This window comes from Platichthys flesus, chromosome 10, assembly GCF_949316205.1.
Source record: "Platichthys flesus chromosome 10, fPlaFle2.1, whole genome shotgun sequence".
Taxonomy (NCBI): Eukaryota; Metazoa; Chordata; class Actinopteri; order Pleuronectiformes; family Pleuronectidae; genus Platichthys; species Platichthys flesus.
In genome coordinates, this window is record NC_084954.1 from 26509210 (window position 1) to 26520453 (window position 11244).

The following is an 11244-nucleotide window of genomic DNA, read 5'->3' on the forward strand; positions in this document are numbered from 1 at the left end:
TTTTACCATTTTATTAGTAAGAAAAACTAAATCTGACCTAACAGGTGTTTTTCTTAGACCAAAATACCATAAAGAAGCATGCAAGGTCCCATGTCACAATCTCACAAAATAGTGAAAATACATCAGAACTACAAAAGGTGAGAACAACACACATACACGTACGGGACCACCATTCCGATTTGTAGTTCTTTGTATCCTTCTTCCGGGTTCAGATTAGGGTTCTAAAAATATGGTTTGGAAAACATATTAGCGGTTTGTTTTTAACCAAATATGCTTAAAATAAATATCGTTATAAAAAACAGACACATATACGTTTACCAATGCTTTTTCACACTTTATTGTTACCGCGCTGTTCCGCGGACAGAAAAGGGTGCATTCACTGCCCAACGGATTTATCACCGTTTTCACACAAATCTTCAGGAACTATTACTAGAATTATTTATTGGTATAAAGTGTTAAAATGGTTAACAATTTGTTTATATACAATCTGCCTTCCAAACAAAACCATATAAAAGCATAGAAATTGATTAATAATCAACCAGTTATTTCGGATGACTAATAGAATCAGATGGCTTGTGAACATACCTCAAGTTCAGTCAGACAACTCACGTTCGAGCATTGAGAATATAGAGTAACCACAAAAGGTTTTAATGTTGCAGGAAATAAGATTTGTTTAACAGAATGAATAATAATGTAGACTGATCGTACACTTGTTTAAAACTACTTTCTTGGCAATAAAAATTACACATTGATTAAGGAATAACTCAGATATGCAGTGACAATATTTTATTGAATACAAGTAGAACATCAATACATTGGAAAACATACTAAATTATGATGGCTTAATTGTGTTGTTGAAAAATATGTTTTAATATCGAGGTATTCAATGGCTTTCCCTACATTGATATTATTTATAAAAATATACAATGAATACAAAAGTGCGACATCCTCTGTCCATAACCCTCAACAAGAGTAAGGAAAAACTACAAAAAAAAAAACTATTAACAGGGGGTAAAAAATGTAGAAACCTCAGAGAGAGCCACATGTGAGGGATCCCTCTCCCAGGATGGACAGAAGTGCAACTGATGCCGCTTTATCAGATCTGACAATTAAAAACACTTAAAGTAAACTTAACTATTTAACCCTAAACCTAAGGCAGTATTTAGGATTGCTAAGGGTCAACAACGTCCTCCTCTGGAATCTGCTGTCCACTGTCAAGACCCTATATAGGAAAATATAAGGAAATACATGGTAATTTACATTTAGTTCAATGTGTATGATCCACAGAAAAATGCATTTCTCATAAATGTTTAAAACAATATTCAACTAATCACAGTATCTATGATTACTGTCCCATGTTAAAATGTCATTAATCACCTGCATGTCAATGTCCTCCTCCTCATCAGGCTCTTCCCCCCAAACAAGGTCCAGCATTGACCCTTGAAGCCCTGCCTTTATTAGCTCCAAGTACTTTTGCCTCACTAAGGCAAGTTGAGAATGCTGCTGAAACAATTTGCACTTGAGCTCTCCCTGGAGACCTTGAAGGCCTTCTTTGGATAGACTCCTGTGGCTACCTTAATTATGAAGACAAAAAAAAAATTATGATTCATTTTTGATATGGTGCATAAACAGAGACAACTCCTAACAATTTTTGATCAATGCTTACCCTCTAGGCACCATGGATTGCGGTTTGTGGATCGCGCACCGGGGGTCGCGGTGTTGGATCCAGTGTGGCAGATTCTGAATCATGTGGGCTGATCATGGTGCTGGTGGCGGACCCTGTGTCGCGTTGGCATTGGGCACGGGCGGTGGACCAGGACCGCGGTGGTGGCTTGTGATGGGTCCTGGTGGGCGGCGGTGGACGGTGACTGAGGACTGGAGTGGCGTCTGGTCTGGATGGTGGATCGTGGACTAGATGGTTGCTGAGCATGGACTGTGCTTGCAGCGGAACTGCTTGGCATGTCATGTTGGGGTTGTCCATCGGGATGTCTCCCCTAATCAAATGCTGCTATAGACTTTGATTATTGATGATGTTCTCCTGCACGTGGCATCTATTGCACTTCTGTCCGTCCTGGGAGAGGGATCCCTCACATGTGGCTCTCTCTGAGGTTTCTACATATTTTTACCCTGTTAAAAGGGTTTTTAGTAGTTTTTCCTTACTCTTGCTGAGGGTTAAGGACAGAGGATGTCACACCCTGTTAAAGCCCTATGAGATGAATTGTAATTTGTGAATATGGGCTATACAAATAAAATTTGATTGATTGATTGATTGATATGCTCGTGAAAAGACCACTCAAGTCATGCTCCCTTTTCTTGAGGTACTCCCAATGCTGCCTTACTTCGGTAGCAAGGATTTTGACCTCCTCCTCAAGTCTTTTCACATACATGACATTGTCAAACAACTTATTTTTTGCAAGGAAATCAATGCCATCTAAAAATGCATCCATGAAAATTCCATGCATTAGTTCACAGTGGTGGAAGGGGAAAAACCACACACAAACACATACAAACAAATGAGACACACTGTCTCACACAAGGAGAGAGGACAAAGGACAGATGTTGGCTCTTAAAAGAGGCTTTTTTTTATCTATAAAGGACTTGGTTGAGGTCGGAGTTAGGAGCAAGGGACAGGTAGGGTGCGGTCGGTGAAGGAGAAGAACGACTCAACATCTGGCGCGAGGCAGTGTGGGGGGGGGGGGGGGGGGGGGGTGGGCGAAGGAGAATGATGCAACGTCCGGCGCACGGCTCTTGTTACGGACGTGGTTATGTGCTGTAGAAAATAATTTGTCCTGATTAAATACACATCTTGTGTGTCCTTCTTCTACCGATGCCTTGCACTATATGAAAAGATAGTAATGTAACGGGGGCAATTTACAAAGTGTTCCGGTTTGACGGCAAGGAGCGACAAAAGCACCCATAGCAACCCTCTTAGATACGACAGAAACTCTTCGGAATAACTAACAAACCATCACCGTAGAAGTTCACTGAATGAAAATATTGAAACTGAAACACACATATCTCGCCATGAATATCTTCAAAACACATTTTTATTAAGAAACATTACTTAAACATAGCGTTTTCCAAAAAAGAATACAGCAATCTCCGCCATGTTGCTTTATCAGAGCAACGCAGAGCGAGAGCACGGCAGAGGTCTGCGCAGGCGCACTGGTCGTTTGGAGCATTTCGTCAGATCTGTACGGATATTTTTACATTGCGTCTTTAGTAAGACCATGTTGTGCAGTGAGCACTTCAGGAGAGAGGACTTTGACAGGGGGGGGCAGACTGTCCGGCTTAAAGATGGTGTTGTGCCAACCATTTTCAACTTTCCAGCTCATCTTCAAAGGGTATGTGTATCAGTGACCAACAATAATTTAAGGTGTATAAGATTGAAGTATAAATATAAATATGTGATTATGTCACATTTTAGCTTTTTGTTTCTGCAAGTTATATAATGTGTTGTTTATTACAGCACATTTTAGACATTCAAAACTTCTTTACTGTTTATTTTAGTCGGTAGCAACAAGAACCAAAACCACTTCTAGAAGGGCGGATGACAACCTGCCAATGGACTTCATGCCTGATGTTGTGATTTTTCTGTGGAATGTCACAAACTAATGAGAGCATCATGTGGCTTGTTATATTAAATCCTTTATCTTGGTGATACCCAGAAAGGTCTATGATGGTGTTAGTTGTCTAAGAGCCCAATATTATTTGAGGTGGTACTCAGTGTAAAAAGTTTGAAAACCACTATTTTTAGAGCATAATACTATTTTTTTAGAACAAAACATAATTATTCATAACTACGTAGTGTCATAACATCTCTGACATTTATAACAAATCAAACCGTTTAATAATCGGTTGAAAATTGAGTAAGTTATAGTTAATCAAAAAGTGCATGTTCCACTACTAACACAATGTTATGGCTGGGCGAGCAACCCCTGGCAAGATGGCCGCCACGTTCGACTCCGTTTGCCGGTGTTCCAGTTTAACTGGCGGGCATGGCTTCTGGCGACATTCCAGATGTTGAGGCTGTTTTTCAAAGCCGGTGGCAGATTCGTCATTTTTCAAAAAGCGCCTGTGTGTGAAGTGTGGTGATCAGCTGAAGGTCTTGCTGAAATAAAAATCCTACAAAAACCCTTCACGAGTTCATGTATTTTTTTTCAAAAACCCTTCACGAGTTCATGTATTTTTTTTTTTTTTACCATTTAAATGTATATTTTGGTCTCAACATGATGCTGACACGGGTCAGCATCATGTTGAGACCAAAATATACATTTAAATGGTAAAAAAAAAAAAATAGTAAAAAATCCTTGATCGGGATTCGAAACAACAAGCTGAAACACTATAAGCTTCAAGCCTGATGACGATTTCACTACACCACCGAGTCACTGAAATAAACATTGCGCGTTTTACAAATCTGACGCTCCTCTTCATAGGAGACACAGGGAGCATTGAAGAACACACACGCGTCACCAGCTCCACTCGAAGTGCTTTTGTTTGTCGCTGGTGATCATTACAACGCGCACACGCCAAACAAGTGCTACCATCCCTCACATCAACAAGGCGGAAGCTCGAGCGGTGTTTTCATGAGTTAAGTTGGTGAACGTGCTTCTAATGGACGTGTGGAGCTTCACGTGTCCTCCTGTGGCTGCTGGTTAAAGTCAGCGGACGGGATTTTAAAAGATGTTCTCGCTGTTGTCGATGATCAGGTTCTGTCATCGGAGAATGAAAACAAGCCAAACGCTCATCACAGAACGGGTGTGTTGGTTTGTCGCAGCTTCTGTAAGTCAAGTGTTTTTTATCTGTGTGAAATCAACAGATGATCTGTCCGAAGTGTGTCGAGTGTGTTGTCAACATGACACATGTGTGACGAGGCAAAATATAAATGTGAAAAAATCCCACCACGGGAATCGATCTGCTGTGGTCCACATAAAAATAAACATAGTGACAATGGCACTGTCCACTGTACCACTGATCAGAGTGATTAATAGATTCACCTGTATGCTTTTATCACTGTGAAGCCTGTGCACAACTTAGCATGCGTTATTGTTTCAGGGACCACGCCCAGGTTAGCTTGTGACAGTCAAAATGTAACCGTAAACTCAGAGTTATCGGTCACACGTCACACATTTGGACACCGCTGCGCCCGTGTGCTTAGCACACGCACGACATCATGAAAAACGGCTGTATCCTGCACTAATACAAAGCAGAAGCCACAAAAGAGTGTGCGTGCTTACTATAAGTCTGCGTTTCATGTGCTCGTTGATATCATGGTTGGTATGAAGCAAGTATACAAATGGTGTGGCTATTACTTACCTTTATGGTAAGTAATAGCCACACCATTTAAGATTTGTTTGGGTCATCTGTTAGTTATCTCCGTTTCCTCATCAGACACAGGTGGAAATTCCAACACAATACAAATACTATTAAATGAAACTGTAAGTAAGGAATACATGGCCAAGAGGTTTTATAAAAACTCCCCAGCTTATGTTCACCAGTTAATATATTAGCACATCACAAACATTTTAATTTAATACAAATGCCATCCATGTCAGTGGCGGTTTGGGGAACGGGCGAAACGGGCACATTCATCATCTGGCCCGCTTCGTGGTTCTCTCTGGCCCGCGAAGCGGTTCTCTATTATCTATCATATCATATGATAGATAATAGAGAACCGCTTTGCGGGTCTCTCTGGCCCGTGAAGCGGTTCGCTATTATCCATGATTTATTTAATTTTTTTAAGGGCTCGTGCCGCCCCCCACCTGACATGAGAAGGTGCCGCCCGGGCGGCTGCCCGGTTCAATCGTGCCCAAAACCGCCACTGACTTTGATACTAATTTGACACTTGTGTAAAACGTTTGGCTAATTATAATTATACAAGCACTGGAAAAATAATTAGGAACGTAATTTCACACACGCTCAATCAAAGTCACCTGTTGGTGGCAAAGCCTAAATATATGTGTTTTCAGCTTACATGATTTGTAGCGAGTAAGGAGATTCAGAGAGAGACAGCGAGAGAAAGGAAGAGAGAGAATTACAAATAGCTTTAGAGAATTGAGAAAGTGATAGAGTTTGGTAGATTGTTGAGGCAAGGTTAAAGTATTTAGTTAAAGTATTTAGAGTATTTACAGCAGGGATAGTATAGACACATATTGCAGATATAGGATCGATAATTGTAGATATTAGATATAGGATAGATTTGAGTAGTGTCACAGTCTGCTCATCTCCTGCCTGCCAGTATTTTTCCACTCACCTGTCTCTGCTCCACTCTGCCAGTCAGCCACACCTCCTCATCAGGCCAACTCTTCACACCTGTGTCAGCCCTGGCTGTATTTAATCCTGCTCCTGTCTCTGCTTCAGTGCCAGATCTTGTGCGTTATGCCTGACTTCCAGCGTATTTTCCCCGGACTGTTCACCTGTTGCCGACCTCGTCGACCCCTGACCTGCCTACCTCGTCTCTGCCCTGGACATTACCTCAGCCTTCTGCCTTCGACCACGAGTTTCGCCTTTTCCCTCCTGTTTACGCTCCTGCTCGGCTCTGTGGCTCCACAGCCCCCCACTGGACCTGTCTACCAGCTAGTCTGCCTGTGCTGCTTTTGGGTCCTCACCATATCCGTGACAAGTAGCAGTAGGCATAAATTAGCACAGGGTAATATTCAGATTAGTAACAGTTTAGTCAGGGACACATAGTTAGATAGTTAGACTGGACCGTAAAATGGTCAGGGAAATTGAAGACTTCCTGAGGCATAATGCCTATCCTTTAGGTTTATCCTCCAAAGAGCGGTATACCATAAAGAGGAGATGTGAAAATTACATCTTCAAGGGTAAGTAGTGGCCTTGTCTTTCCAAACAATAAGGCACTGATGTGGAGTTACTAATATCATCATGGCCCTCAGATGGGCAGCTTTACTATGTATGCCGTAGAAGGAAGCAGGGCGAGTATCTCGCCAAAGTAGTTACGTCACCAGAGGAGGCAAACAATGTGTTTGTGGCCTTCCAAGCGAGCATGGAGGCCATTGCGGGATGGAGAAAACACAGTATGCCATTTTCTTGCGATACTACTGGCCTGGGATGGAAGAGGACATATGGAAATGGGTGAGCTTGAATTAATTTTGTCAGTAACCTCTGTGCATGGTGTAGTAAATTACACATTCTATTTCATATTCAATTTGATTCTTTTTTCATTTAATGATTCCTCACATTTGTTTAGGTATTGGAGTGTCCTCCCTGCCAGGCCAGAAGGAATGTCCTCAAAATAAAGAAGGCTTACGTTCCAATTCAGGTGACTGCCCTGAAATAACATCTTATCCTGGAAAAACAACACATTTCCATAACATGTTCTCTTTCCTCAGGTAAATGAGCCACTTGAGCTTGTTGGGATGGATCTGGTTGGAAAACTGACACCGACCAAAAATGGCCACCAGTACATTTGTGTCATGATTGACTACTTTACCAAATGGACAGAGGCCTATCCATTGAGGACCAAATGTGCTGCTGAGGTGACAGACTGCATTATGGACTTCTTCTATAAGTTTGGTGCTCCAAAAAGGCTTCTCACGGACCAAGGAAGAGAATTTGTTAATACGGTAAGAACTCCTCATGCCATCTGTATCATCAGCGCCGCCGCTCCCATAACGCACACTACGCACTGTGCGTAGGGCACAAAGTCCTGAGGGGGCATCAAAAAATAGGCAACTGGAAAATCATCAGTTATAATAATTATGTAGCCGCTCGTTTTGGGGACACTAGAGCAGGTCATGCGTTCGGGACTGCACACCCGTTTATTCTCCCCACATTTTACAACTTAACTCATATCATCACAGATCGCATTTACTTTAAAACCCCCTTTCAAAATAAGAGTCACTACCAACAACCCATTTAGAACAGGAAATACAACTCAACCCTCAACAATAACGTCATTAAATAAAATAGCTTACAATTATAATACCGATATTATTTCAGTATAGAAATATTAGGCACCTTTTAGGCATGTATATCACAAAACAGGCAGAACAAGAGATGTATTTAATCGCTCAAAAAAAGTTATGATGGTGTGAATTGTTTGCTTCTAAATCTATGCTTTATTGAAGAAAATTGCTCACTTGTATACTTCTGCTTTTAAGTTTGTATTTATGGATGACTATTTAATTTCTACGAAGATTTTGCACATCTCAATACTTATATGTATGTTTTGGCTGTTCTTTGTACTGGGTTTACAATTAGATTTTCCTTTATCGTTTTAATAAAATGTAGAACTGTTAGAAACAAACCTTTTTATTCAAGGGGAGGGGGGGGATCATAGAGGAGTTATGCTTAGGGCACCAAAATAGCTAGCTGCGGCACTGTATCATAAATGTTATGGGCTCAATATCAATGTTTCCACTTTTCTTTCAGCTCAACTATAATGTCTGTGAGAAGCTTGGCATTAAGAGAAGTCTCTGCTCTCCCTACCACCCCCAGACCAACGGCTTGGTGGAAAAAATGAATGGAACTATTCAGAGGTATGGTATATGTCAGTTTATGACTTTTTTCACATTGCAATCTTAATGTCTCAATGTTGTGTGTATGACCTAACAGGACCTTGACCAAATTGGTGGGGGAAAAAACCAAACACCTGGGATGGCCACCTCTAAGCAACCCTTTTTGCTTTAAGGACGGAAGAAGCAATTGACCACCAGATACTTCCCGAGGAGTATTTGGTATGTAGGAAAGTACACATGTAATGTATGTATTTTGGGAAAAACTGGAAATTAGGATGTTTCAATTCATGGCTGCTGTAACTTAACATTCTGATGTGTTTCTTGACAGAGGTGACAAATGATGGTGTGGAGGCTCTTATTGCCCAGGAGACCCAACCTGTTGGAATGAAGAGCCTCCCTGCCCACTACTGAAGGGCTCAAGCCAACATGGAGAAAGTAAGGGAAAAGATCAAGAGAGAGGAGATGGGTCATGACGACCATTTTAAAGTTGGCCAAAAGGTGATGAGGGCAAACATACGCCAGGAGCAGAGAAAGGGGGGGGGGGGGGGAATGGAGACCTCCATGCTCTGCCCCTTCACGATCGTGAAATTGGAGGGGAAAAACCCGGATCTAGTCACGCCGAAAAGTAAAGTCATTCATAAAGTCAACATTGACCAATTAAGCCCATATATTGAGCCTACGCCGCGCATCCCCCACAAATGGATGACCGAATCCACAATGTCCCTCTCACCCTCATCTCAAGTCGCCTCAACCTCAGCACCCTCAGTTCCAGCCCCGTCCCCCTCATCTCCAGTGGCCTCCCCATCATCTCAAGCCCCCTCATCTCCAGTGGCCTCCCCATCATCTCCAGCCCCATCATCTCCAGCCCTGTCAGCCTCATGTCCAGTCGCCTCTACCTCATCTCCAGCCGCCTCACCGTCACCCCCATCTGCAACAGTGTGTGTCCCTTCAGACATTTTGGAAACAGGTAATAGCTAATTATGACTTAAGTTATTTTGCTAATATTTATTGCAAGTAATATGTAAACTTTTTTCTACATAGTGGTACACAACATTTGGGCTGGGAAAAAGCCGGAGGTGTTGTGGAGCAAAGCAGGCCCTTACAAACTGTTTACACGGAACCTCCAGGAACACCTTCGTCCAGATGCACTTGTGGAAAGTGAAGTAAGCAAAGTTTTCAGCATTTGGATTTTTTATTTAGAAGTGGGTTCAAATTTGATTCCACCTAACGATTGCGCTGTGTAATTTCTCAGAGGCAGGGGATATCTACTTGACTCCTTCCAAATGACGGACATTTGGAGAGGTAAAAATAAAGGACTGAGGAAGGTAAGTGATAAATGTGACTACACTGCATATGAGGGAGGATCTTTTTAATCATGCTCCTTCACTTGTAGGCCTTTTTTGTCTTGGTCATATGATTTATTTATTCTGCATCTTAATATTAGAGCAAATTGCTACTGAGAAAACCGATTAGATTTTCTCTGTTCTATATTGCATGAATGCAGATAGATCCCCTGGATTATGATGTCCTGATTGGAGCTGTCTGCGAGCACCATCACTGGACACTAACTGTAAGGTGCTTTGGCTATAATCACAATATACAGCTCATGTTGTTAGAATAATTCCTTGTTGATTTTGTCCAGGTGATGTATCCTAAAAAGAGGCAGTCCGTTTTTATGTTGATCCATTTGGGGCTAGCGAGGAAGCATTAAAAAAAATGCACTGCAGTAACCAGGTAAGGGGGGCCCTGGTGTGGAGGGTGTTCATAGAATTTTGAACGTGCTATTAATTATTCCTATGCTGCACAGGGCTTTCAGCGGGGCCACAACTGCTCACGCTGGTCCAGTCAAACAGTACCACACGCTCGACAAGTTGATGCAACCTCATGTGGTGTTATTGTGTGTAAAGTAAGTGAAGGTGCTTGATCAGTACGTTCAGAAATAAATGGTTGGACCATTTACGCATCCCTGTGTTTTCCACTTGTTTCTTGTTCCAGTTAGCAGACATGATTCTTAATGAAGAGGACATGGAGGACGTTTTTGACAAGTCTTCCATTTTAAGGATGAGGACGCAGATAGGCAAACGGCTGATCAAAGAAACAGGTTTGTCCCTTATTTTGTTTTTATTAGCTATTGTAAAATTAGCTATTCATTAGGAAAAAAATAACATAACTATGTTTCATGAACAGATGATTTGACCAACCTATGCCGAGCGTGTGGTTCATATGACACAGATGTGCAATGGGTAAGGCAGATTTTAAGCACTTTCAGTTGATGCACGTCTTATTTATGGTACTGCCATACAGATTCTTTTCTCTACTTCCAGATTGCTTGCACACCTTGTGATCAATGGTTCCACAGAAGCTGTGTTGGGCAACCACCTGTGGAGGCACCTTTTTATTGTGTATTTAAACCTGTTTATTAGTTATTTTTAACCTGCTCCTTGCTTTTAAGGTAGCTTGATTGATAAAATGTCAGACATGTTTACCCTCATCAATGCTGCTGAAAACTTTAATGTTGATGATGTTCTCCTACACTTGACATCTATTGCACTTCTGTCCGTCCTGGGAGACGGATCCTCGCGTGTCTCTGAGGTTTCTACGTATTTTTACCCTGTTAAAAGGGTTTTTAGTAGTTTTTCCTTACTCTTGTTGAGGGTTAAGGACAGAGGATGTCACATCATGTTAAAGCCCTATGAGACAAATTGTGATTTGTGAATATGGGCTATACAAATAAAATGTGATTGATGAAAGTGAAGATGAGTGC

At 41.7% G+C, this 11244-nt stretch overlaps 1 long non-coding RNA gene across 1 annotated transcript; it reads left to right on the forward strand.

The window, feature by feature from the left end:
- The first annotated feature begins 9732 nt into the window (after positions 1-9732).
- LOC133961693 (uncharacterized) lies at positions 9733-10149 on the forward strand. Its single transcript, XR_009922036.1, has 3 exons — positions 9733-9805; positions 9985-10050; positions 10123-10149. It is a non-coding gene; the product is annotated as an uncharacterized LOC133961693 (long non-coding RNA).
- The last annotated feature ends 1095 nt before the right edge of the window (positions 10150-11244 follow it).